Source organism: Toxotes jaculatrix, chromosome 16 (genome assembly GCF_017976425.1).
Source record: "Toxotes jaculatrix isolate fToxJac2 chromosome 16, fToxJac2.pri, whole genome shotgun sequence".
Taxonomy (NCBI): domain Eukaryota; kingdom Metazoa; phylum Chordata; class Actinopteri; family Toxotidae; genus Toxotes; species Toxotes jaculatrix.
This window is the reverse complement of record NC_054409.1, coordinates 22,981,464-22,993,574: the sequence shown is the minus strand read 5'-3', so window position 1 is coordinate 22,993,574 and position 12,111 is coordinate 22,981,464.

Genomic DNA, 12,111 nt, shown 5'->3' with positions numbered 1-12,111 from the left:
ACAGCACATAAAGGATGATGGGGAGGTGGGTGTGAGACCTGGGAAGGGAGGGGAAAGGTGGTGGTGGTGGTGGGGGCTGCAACGTGGGTGGGGATGTGGGTGTGGTCGAATCATAAAAATATTTGTCTGCAAAAAAAAAAAAAAAAAAAAGTAGGAAGGCCATGAAAAAAAAAAGCTAACGCCGCCATAAATATGTTCTTTGCCCGAGAAATTCTTCACCACTGCTCTCTCTCTGCAAACAGAGAGACACACGTGCAACACGAAGACGACGCACACTCAAACACACAAAATCACTGGAAGGAGGAGAAAAAAAAACAACAACCCTGTGCGTATTTTACTCTGAGAGTTAATGGGAATAAAATACCTTGGTGGATGAGTGCAGATGTGTTTGATACAAATAGTCATTTTCCTATTTGCTGCCTCATTGAGCATGATGAATGATGGGAGTCAGGGAGGCGGCGTGATGAATGGCAGCACCTTGGCTCCATTGCATGCCCTATTGATTCTCCTTCTTTATTACTCCTACAACCCAGCTGGCTGCTCCTGCCCTCCCTACACTCTCTCCTCTCCACTGGGGGGGGGGGGGGGGGGTGAGCGGAGGAGTGTGGGGTGAGGGGGGGCAGGGGGGTTCCTACAGTAAGGCCCCACCTCTTACAGGAACACTGTTGTGTGTGTGTAAACATACAACATCACAAACGTGTGTGTGTGTGTGTGTGTGTGTGTGTGCTCGTGGGCTGCTGGGAGTTCATGGATGGGGGAAAAATGAGTTTTCTGATTAGCGGATTAGAGGCCAACAGTCTCTAACAGGGACTCGTCCTGGAGCTGGTTGGTTAGAGGGAGCTCTCAGATGAGAAGGCGAGGGAGAGGAAGTGGAAGCAACAAGAGAAAGAAATCAAACAGGGCCTTAAAATCATGAATGGAGGGAACGGTGAGAGGACATGCACGTGGACTTACCGCAACTTGTCTCAGGGATGAGATTATCTGTCTCCATCATCCTCTTGGAAGGATTCAAGATGTTAGGACATGTCGTTTTCAAGTACAAAAAGTCGACACGCAACCGGGATGCTTAAAGTTAGAGGGAACAGAAACAGAAACAAAAAAAAATCTGTATTAATGTTTGGTAAAAACCTGGATTATGAACATATAACTTCCACAGTGTAAGAGATCTCTGTGTGCAAAAAAAATATTTGTAATTATTCTTTGAATAATGATTGAATTGAAGATATTATTAAATAATGGAAATAGAAATGGAAATAGAACATGCATCATCTGTATCCTGGTAGATTAGAGGAGGCTTCGAGGTGCGTTAAGTGAGAGGTAACACACGTGTCACATAAAAAGCCATTTGAGTGACAGCGCTGTGTTTTCTGTCAGCGTGGAGCCTTTAGAAGATCAGAAAACACATCTTGCCAGGGACTGTAACCCCAGTCCCACCGGCTCTGTCAAAACAAAGGCCTGTTCATCCATCCGTCCTGTCATCTGAGTCCACATCTGAGGGACTCGGGCCTCGTCCTGGACAAAAGCCCCGTGGGATTTGGATGTCTGAGCGTGTTGTCACTGGTTTGTCTGCATGACGGAGGGGAGCGGCGCTGGTCTGACTCCAGCTTAGCATGACGTGGAAGATTAGGTGAAGGTCACGTCAGGAAAGACGTGGAACTTGGAGACACAGTTTTTCTCGCCCAGCTCCATTTTCAGACTCTTTACTATCCCGCTGAAGCCAAGCATGAAGAAGGCATGTCAGGTTTTGGTCAATTTCCTGAAGCACTGGCCGCAGAGCATGTCAAAATACCAGAGTGTTCAGCAGAAAGTGTATATCTGTATGCATCATGTATACTTTGTTCAACCAGGGTTCGTAAATCCAAATCCAATCCCTGATTTGAAAAACAATACTCATTGAAAATAATGGGCAATCTCTGCAACTGATGAATTAAATTTCGATTCATTTCCTAAATGGGCTAGGTAGAGATAGAAATGATCCCAACCAATAATATGCATACACATATTACCCTCTGAGGCTAACACACACACACACACACGGCTGCTCTCACACAAGCATATACACACAACCATCTTCCTCTCAGCATGGCCTGCGCGAAGCTTCCCAGACTAAATTACAAATGTTTCAGTGGATTGGAGTTGCAGGACATAATGAAGCAGTGCGGCACGCTGAGAGGTAATTACCCAGCAGCACTCCTGCCGTTCTGCAGCCCTGCGAGGTGAGAGAGAAGATGAATAGCCAAAGTACAAAACCACTGACCCCTCAAAAGTTTCATTTACCATCTCCCCCTTCTATCTCCCTCCCTCTGGTTTTGGGGAGCTTGGAAGAGGTAATCATCTAGGGACAGTTTTGGTAGGTTGATGAATGGTGTGTGTGGCTTTGGTGCTCGTACGCACACGCACACCTATTTATCTGCTCCGGCCTAAACCCAGCCGAGCAGGGCTAGAGATGTGGAGCATGCTGAGCCTTATTGAGTCACCAGGGCTAGTTGAGTGGAGAGACAGGCTAGGGGAGGAGGAGGGGGGGAGGAGGAGGAGGAGGAAGAGGAGGAGGGATGGAGCGATGGAAAGAGGACAGACTGCCTGGCTGGGAGACGTGGAGCCGATCAATTTTCCCCTCCAGCCTATCAGTCATGTCCTCTCACTCTGTCCGTTTCTGCTGATGACACACTTTCTCTGCCCATCGGCCCATTTCCAGGCCAAGAGCGAAAAAGAAAGTCTAGGTGTGTGTGTGTTTGTCTTGAATGTGCATGTTTGTGTGAGTGTCAGTGAGTGAGTGAGAGAGAGAGAGAGTGAGCACACACCTGGGGGGTGGGGGGGTCCGAGGGGATGGGTGTTGAAGACGGTGGGGGGGTGGGGTGGGTTGGCTTCTGTCAAAGTTCCCTCCTCTCCCAGGAGTGCGAGCGAGGACTGAGGAGCAGGGAAGGGGAAGCAGAGCGGAGGCCCCTCAGGTGAGCCCGGCTCAGGCTCCTCTCCCAGGCGTGCCAGTGAAGGTGGCAGGATCCAAAGCCTTGTCAATGCATAATGCATTAGAGGCCTCCTTCTACTGACAGCCCCCTCTGCCGCCTTCCACTCCAGCAGCCTGCCCGCTAATCAGAAACGACACATCCGAATGTCCAGACGTACACACACACACACACACACACACAAACACGGGCAGAAATTTACTAATCAAAAAGTGTATTTCCTAGAGGCTGACTCCCAAGAGAAATCCAGCTGGAAGAAATTGGAATAATTTATTAGCTTACAAGTTTTCGTTGACAGTTAGCCCGAGGCTATTTATCTCAGTAATAGAGAACGTCTCCAATGTGGCAAAATTGACCAAATCAAACAGCTTTGATCAGAAAATGAATCTGGCAAGGCTGTCTGTCTCTGGGTGTCCCGCGGGGCGAGCGGGAAACAAACAAACTGAGAGACAGAGAGTGAGACTGAGGGAGAAACAGAGAGAGAGAGAGAGATTATTTAACAAGTGACCACGGGAGAAAAGACAGAGTGAAGGATGGAAATCTCTCACTATAAATTATTATTAATTCAACAAAAGGGGGGGTGTGTTTTAAAACGGAGGATACTGCTGGATAAATAATGTGACATCGGCGGAACATCAAAGCAATTTGTAGAGTTTACAGTCTCTGTTCATCGAGTTTCAGATGGTAAAAATGCTCCTGCTTTTTCATATTACAGCAGCGGAATCACTAATTCACTTTGTCAGCTGCGAAAACAATGAAATGGAAAAAAAACAAAAAACAAAGACGACTGTCTGACAGAAAAAAGTCCCATCAACACCTTACGGTACAAACTGCTCCCCTGCCTCTGCAAAGCATTTGGAAATATTTCAATTCAGCTGCAGCACAACAATCTGAGCGCTCTCGACCACTGCAACACAATTCCCATCTGGAATCTCTGAACTCCTGAAGGGATCTGAGGACACCACAGTGTGTCTCTGTCACTCCGTCTCAGTGACAGAGACACTGAGGCGAGCTGTACAACATGCTTTTGACATGATCCCTGGGCATGTCTCTCACAGTGAGGGACACGTTCATTTGTTGGGGGTGGGGGGTGGGGGACTGACAGACAGTTCAAAGGGTCGTCGGGCTGACACCGAAAGGGGACAGTAAACACACCACAACCGTCTCAATTAGCAGCCGGGCCTTTGATTCACTGCAGAGATCCCGGAGATAGGTCTCATTATGTTAAATGCGTGTCAATCACACCCGCCTCAGGGCAACAACGAGACGGAGGCGGCGGCTGCAGTGAGCTGAGGTGGTGGTGGTGGATGGTGGTGGGTGTAGAAAACTAAAAAAACTACATATTTGCAGTGTTTGAAAAGATGAAATAAGTTCCACTCAGGCAGAATGGGAAACTCAGCTCGGGGTTTGTCTTCTGACCTCACGGCTGAATGGAGAAGTTTACAGAACAACAACCAATTCTTTCCATAAGTGGAAAGCCGCACGGTAAAGAAACAATGATTGGATCACGGTGGGAAATTTCTCCATAGACTGGCATTAGCATTGACCCCCATCCTCTCTCCCACCCCCGCCCCCGCCCCAACGCCGCCCCCCCTCCTCCACCTGTTTCGCTCCACACCTCCTCCCTCTCCTCGTCCTCTCCAATCTATCAGCCTAATGAATTTTTACCTGGCACAGACTGTTTTAAACTCCATTTGGACTTGTGCCTACAATTACCTCCTCAGAGTCTCCAAAGTAACTGCGCACAGCCTAATTAGTATGCATTATCAATTAACAAACTTAATAGCTGGCAGATTGATTGGATCCTCTGTAGAAGGGGGCAGAGCTGAAGCGAAACACAAAATGAAAAATCATCTCCCTCCGCACTTCTCATTTCTCTTACACACAAATTCATGTATGTATGTTCGCATGTGTGCGTGGTTTATGATGGGAGCAGTGACATAATGTTGCACCTGTGAACGTGTGGACTTTATTCATCATATATGATAAACATGATGTATTTATATCAGAATTACAGCAGTGGAAGAAGTAGCCAGTTCCTTTACTTGAGCAGAAGAAGAATTACCACAATGTAAAGATTCTCCATTTAATGTAAACACTGCATTAACAAATTAAAGTAGCTGAAGAAGAAAAATGAAATTAAAGCATCAAAAGTAGAAGTGATCATTATGCTACCACTACTTGGGTAAATGTACTTCGTTACATCCCACCACTGCGTTTCCATCATCCGTTTAGTCACATCTGTCCTTTCACAGCACGAACACAAGGTTCTGCTCTGCACATACGAGATGAGACGGTAAAGAAGACTTCCAGTAATTCAGCATTAGGAGCTTTATGAAGACGAAAGGCGGACGATGGAAGCCGTGTTGGTGAAAAATGAAAAACAGAGTCTGCCTCGTAAGTGGCAGCCATGGAAGGCATGTTAAGGCAAAAGAAAGCAATTTGTCAGGGAGATGAAAATGATAATTAAAGCAAGCATTCATTTTCTGGACACTGACGTCGCCATTAAATCGTGCTGTCTGACATAAAAGTCGCTGAATGGGTAGGAACGTCTGCATTTTTCACTCTTCTCTCAATTAATGCCACCTGTTCCCACAAAACCTCTGCGAATCACCGAGAAGAAGAAAACCTGCTGCGTTTTCTGTTGTTACAAAGCCCGAGAGCTCAGCGCAGAGCCAACAAGACTATTCCGTTAAAAAGTCTTCGTTTTATCTTATTATGTTGATGCCACTTGGAGATATCTGCCTCTCTCTCAGTGCCAGTGTCCTTAACTTTAGGCCCCTTCAGCGTAGCTACTTAACAACGCTCTACCAGTCCAGACCATTTAGCTGCAGTTTGTGTTATAGGAGGGAAAATAATCCACCTTAATGCTGCTCTTTATCCACGGCGCTGTCTGAGTAACACTCATAAACGCATTACCAAAACATGTCTGACAGAGTCGTTTTAGATGCAAATTGGCCAACGCGTCCTCGCGCTGTCCACGGTACCGCTGCATCGATTCTCCGCGTGCGCGCTGCAGCCAATCCCGACGTTTTCACCTGGTTCAAACGCTGTGATTAAAGAAACCGGCTTATTTACATAAATATCAATAAGAAGACATTATGACAATTACCCGCCCTATTGGCCACAAACTTTATATGCTTGAAAATATACTTTATTTTCATTAGGAAGCATGAAATGCAGTCATTAGTGCATTAATTAAGGCCACTATAAACAATTATCTGGGTTAGTTTTTCAGTTATCCTGTAATGGGTCATTGTTGTGATAGAATCAACACTGCGCTGGGACTAATTTCTACACAATGCCACTTAGGACGGTACAAAGGCTGTGAATTCCTACAGCCAGAAAATGAACAAATAGAATAATGTTTGGTCTTTTACTGGGGGGAGGGAGGGAGGGGGCGGGGGGGCATTCTGTGGTAGAAATGGCTTCTCAGCACATCAGCAGTGGGGTCCAGAGGATAAAAAAAAAAACAAAAAACAATCCATTACCTGGTGGAAACACCGGTTGTCCAGATAGTTCATAGCGCGGTAATACAGCGGCAGAAATGTGCTGTAAATGCAGGGAAGCAGCGAAATTGAGGAGTCACATACAATGAGTGTCACCTCAGGGAGGTGGGGGTGGCAGTGGCCTGAGGGCTGAGGGTGGAGGTTGGGGGAAGTTGGGGGCACAGATTCAGCAACACTTCCTAAAACACTGCAGCAACTTGGAAGAAATAAGAGAAACTTATCTTCTTTCTAAACATAAAATGCCTCAGCAGTGTTGACACCTGCTGAAATAAAGTGAGGAAAAGGTGCGATGTGGGGCAAAGTTCACACACAGGAGGCAGAAAAACAGGAAACACTGATGGGAACGTGGATCTGAATGATAAATCTTCCTCCTGATTACATAAACTAAAACAAGATGAGTAATCAAATCACAGAAATCTGTCTTCAACTGTTTTTTTTATCATCGATTCATCGTTTTTTCAGGAAAGTGTTAATTATTCTGTGGTTCCACCTTCACAAACGGAAGGATTTGCTGCTTTTTGCTGAGGTATATGTTCAGAGACTGAATATTTTGGGGTTTTAGGCTGTTGGTCAGACAAAGAATGTGAACTGAGACCTCACCTCAGAGAACTGTGGCATCCATTTCTTCAGTACGCCTCATAAACCAAATGATTTAACAAGAAAAAGATGATCAGGTTAACTGATAATGAAAATAATCATTAGGTGCAGCCCTTTCTTTGATATCTAAACATCTACTATTAAACTGTCACATCTTCTCATGTTGTATTTAGGTGTGTTTGTTTGTTTGTTTTGCAGTTTCTACCTTTACAGCTGATAAAAAGCAGTTCTGGAAGAAATATCCAGAATGTAAAAATATTCAATTTGAAGTAAAAGTGCTGGATTCAAAATATTACTTAAGTCAAAGTCATTTTATTGTCTGTTAGATTGTTGGATTATGTGTAAGCAGCACCATATGTTGTGGTGGAGCTCATTTTAACTGGGAATGTAAATGTGGAAATGCATTTTATTTTAGACTCATCATAAGTTTTGTATATAAAACCTTTACCTGTAACTAAAACAGCTTGTAAACTGGCTGTAAAATCAATGTAATGCAGTGAAAAGTCCAACATTTCCCTCTGAGATGTGGAGCGGTGTTAGTATAAAGTAATATTAAGTGGAAATACTCAGGTAAAGTACAAGTACCTCAGAATTATTACTATCCTCTGGTTATTCTGTACATTAGTTACTTTCTACATCTGATCTTAAAGAAGCTGATTTATTTGAACTGAAAATTAAAAAATATGTGAAGTTGAACAAAACACCGAGCTCAGAGACGATGACAGCATCTTCCTCCAGTACCATCAATGCCAGGTCCCCACGGTGCGCATTGTGCATAGGCTACAGAAAGGGGTGTAAACCACAGACCAATCAAGGAGGAGGCCCACAGGTCCCTGTCCAGTTTAGCTTTTAAATTGTGTCTAATCGACTGAGAGCACGTTTAAACGGCGCGAATGAATGACTTATCACTGGTGCTGATTCGATTTGTGGAGCTAAATGAACATTTGAGGGTTTAAAATGGCTGAAAAGGCTCTTAGCGCAGAGCAGGTGCAGTTAGTTTGCTGCTGCTGCTGCTGCTACAAATGACCAAAATAAATACCGGACATCACAGAACCAGAATCAGGATTATTTTTATTTTACTGTGAACACCTGCAGGAAACATGAAGGTATCTGTCAGAGCCGGGGGAGGGGGGCAAAGGGGGGGCATGTGGCTCAGGCTTGTGTGTTAGCATGTGGCTGTAGGAGCCTCCTTCATCGTCACTTTTTGTTTTTTTTTCTTTTTTTTTTCCTTTTTTTTTTTTTTGGTTCCACTGATGTATATTTCGTTGTCCGCCGGCTTAATTTTGATTTATAGTCCGTCCATAAATTAGAAAAATATGTTTTAGAATTCCATCCCGCGGAAAAAGCGGCCCGTGATGTCAGGGGATTGGGTGATATTTAAGATGTCAGAAATACATATTGGATTAGTGCGCTTTGTTCCCCCGCAACAGCAGGTGTTTAATCATAGCTGATGGCTGGAGCGAAATGCGTTAGGACAGGCCAGGCACCAAAAAACTGGAGCTGCGTTCCCATCGCGATAAATCATACGGCCCAGTGTTGTTACATTCACACTCAGACGGCCCCCACCCTCTCTCTCTCTCTCTCTCTCTCTCTCACACACACACACAACGCGCGCGCACGCAGGTATGTTTACTACATCACGTGCTGGCCACGCGCTTCTCACACCTTTGCACCTGCGGGTTAAATCAGTTGATCAGCAGTGCAATTGAAGCAATAGTCTATTATCTGAGCCTGATGCGATGACAGTGAAACAATTACGCACTAATATTCGTTTAGACCTGATTCTTTGGCCTAATCAGGATTTACACAACAACACTCTGCTGTATAATTTGCTTTAAATACCCTTTTTTTCCCCTCCTTCTCCTTCTTATGCCACCGATAGGTGAGGTCTGGTGTTATTTCCTCACATTAGCACGGATGAGCAGCTGAGGACAAACCGAGCTACAGGCCTTTTTAAGCCGATATAAATCTAAATGACTTAAATGAATGCCATCCATCATGCTAAACTTTCAAGAAAAACATTAATTCATGCCTTTCTGGAAGTATAATTGATTTTTTTTGTTGATATTAGTGGGTGTTTTGCCTGTGATGATCATGTACCTACAGGAGGCCATTCCTCCACCTCTTCAGTACACCACCCATCACATCCCCATCTTTACGGTGATCACCGCGCCCAGCACCGGTTCTGTCTGTGGGCCGACTGGAGCCGCGTTTTTCCCGGGGATCAGCCGGAATGGATGAGAGGCGGGAGCCCGGAACGCTGCAGGGAGGGAGAGGGAGACGTTTAGGAGAGCAAACATTTTCAAGGTCACCCGGTGAACTGGAACCGGGGAGGGGAGATGCATGGAGAAAATAGTGCGTTTTGACACCAGCGCGCCGTTTGATTAAAAGGCAAAGTAATGGGTTTAAACACACGCACCGAGAATGCCGCCAGACTCTGTTGGCTTTTTTCTCCGCAAATTACTTAACGGTGCAGTGATGGAAATAAGGTTGTAATGTTTGGTAATGGAAAAGAAAGCCTATATATTCTCTTTTTTTCTGGTCTTCTTGTTTTCTGACATCAACAAAATAAATTGCCCGGGCTAATAACCATGGCGCATGAGATTTTTTTTTTTCTGTGTGGGAATTGGAGCGCGGTTCTCTCTTTTTTTTTGCCGTTTCATTTTACGTTCGTTACCATGAACAATAATGGTCAAAATGATGAAACATCAATCTTGTAATGTAGCATTAACAGTTGTGACTGGTGAGGGGAAAAAATATAGCTGCTGTGGACTTGAATGGGGAATTAAAGAACAGTAGAAGAAACAGAAGAGGCAGCGTGTGTTCCAAGGGGCCGTAAACGCCTCACGGTGGAGCCGGGGAACCTGCAGAGTGAAGGGACCTGCAGAGGGGAGACGACCGCTGGAAGATGATTTAATGCTGCTGCGTGGGGGGAAACAAGCTGAAGCACATTAGCTTCCAGAGAAAAGCGCTAATCATGCATGCTGGCCGGTGGGGATACCGCCTGCAAATCAAACCTTGATGACTCGCTAAATATAGGCTGTATTGAACATGGAAATTCAATAATCAAAGCACCTTGAAAGGCAGAGCAGAGATCCACGGAGGGCCGCGGAGGCCGCCGGATCTCTCCGCGTCTCTGTCCGTCCGTGATGGCTCTGCTCTGGGCATCCTGGAACCACCGAGTCTCTTAATTCCTCTCTAATTCCGCGTGTCAGGGCCGTGTATCCCCGCTGTCCCGCCCAATGGCCCTTTGTCGCCCCGTTTTCAACTCTCCCAGCATTACTCAGCTCAATGACACACGGCAAATTGCATTTAATAAATTAGCTTAATGGATTCGACGATCGGTTAGCGGGCACAGTGTTTCCTCTGGTTAAGCAAAACATTTATATCCCACAATCTCTCTCTCTCTCTCTCTCTCTCTCTCTCTCTCACACACACACACATCTCTGCAGGAACATGAACGTGCGCGTAATGAGGCCACAGAGCCACGCGCAGTAATGTCGTGATCCTGAAATCATGGGATGTCAGTCTCCTTTAACGTGCGCGTCATTTACACCTGTGCGTAAAGGTGATTCCAGTGCATTTCAGCCTTTACATCACCACGAGCAACACCCTCCTCTCCTGCAGCCAAACCGACCGCGCGCGTTTAAATGTCACGACCCCCCCCCCCCCCCCCCCTTCCCGCCACAACAATCCTTTATGGCCTCTGCATGTTTGGTTGCGCAAAACAATCTCATCGGACATTATTGATGTTACAGATGTTATAGTAATCAAATTATCGGCCTGTGAAGGGCCCCTCTGTCACCGCGCCGCGTGATGAATTATAGTAAAGGTCACAGCCCGCCGCTGCTTTATGGAGGGTTTGTACGGCAACGCTCAGGTGAGCGCCTCCAGGGCCGGCCGGCCGGGCGGGCGGTGCTTCTCATGCGCGCACACCCATGCACACACATATTCGTTCAGGTTAAGGGGTTCTTGCGCCTCTGGGGAGGAGGGGTGGTGATGGGGGTCACTTTTCTCATAACAAGACTTTACCTTTTGCATTCACAGGTAAAGGGAGATTAACTTCCCACGAGCCTTTGGGAAAAGTAGTCCAGTGGGTTGAACAGATCACGTGAGCTGATTGTTTTTTTTTTCTTCTCCTTATTGTCAACAATGGATCAGGAAAAGATCAGAACCATCAATAAACAGATACTAACACGCGGTGTTTGTCTGATATGTCTCATTCCTCTGAGACACAGAGCTTCACTGTCCACAAACTATTAAACACATCAGTGATCCACTCTGTCGCACAGGCGACACGTTCCTTCATTACCATCAACTCTGGCTCTGCAGTTCACTTTGAATGAATCCCACACACATGATGCTGGAGACACTCACCTGAGCACCAAACCTGGTTTGAGTAAAGTTTGCTAAAAACTAAACTTCTCAGCTGTTTTAGGAAATTACACAATCAGTGGTTCAGATTCTGAGACATGAGGCCCAGGTCACAGCTGCTTCACCTGCTCTGAGGTTTGATCCAGTGCAGAGGGCAGATGCAGCTGTGTCCAGAAAGAAAAATGGAAAAAATAAAAACTTTTTCAGTCAGTTCAATTAATCTTAAGCATTTTTAGTCTTTTATCCTGTGTCTCCTGGTTCCACAGTGAAAGGGCGGAAACAGCCTGATGTTCAGATCTGTTCAAAGATTATTGGAGTCAAATGGAGGGATACGAGTTTGTGACCAACAAAATCAATATCAAATATCTGATCACACCATAGCAGGTCAGGGCAGAGATATCTGTCCTCTCAGTATTTCACTTTATGTCTTTTATTTTTTTCAATATTTCTGGATGTGTATAATTTTAAATAAATGTTTTGGGGGCTCATCTATGATCGTGATCAGTTCTGGATGATTATATGACATTATAATAAACTAAATATGGTACATTTTCAGAGCCCTTCAGTTTGATGCTGTTATGTATTCATGCTCTACAGACTTGTATTATCCGGAAATACATGGGTGACATATGAGCTCCAGTTGGTGACCATCATGAGGCCAACAAGCC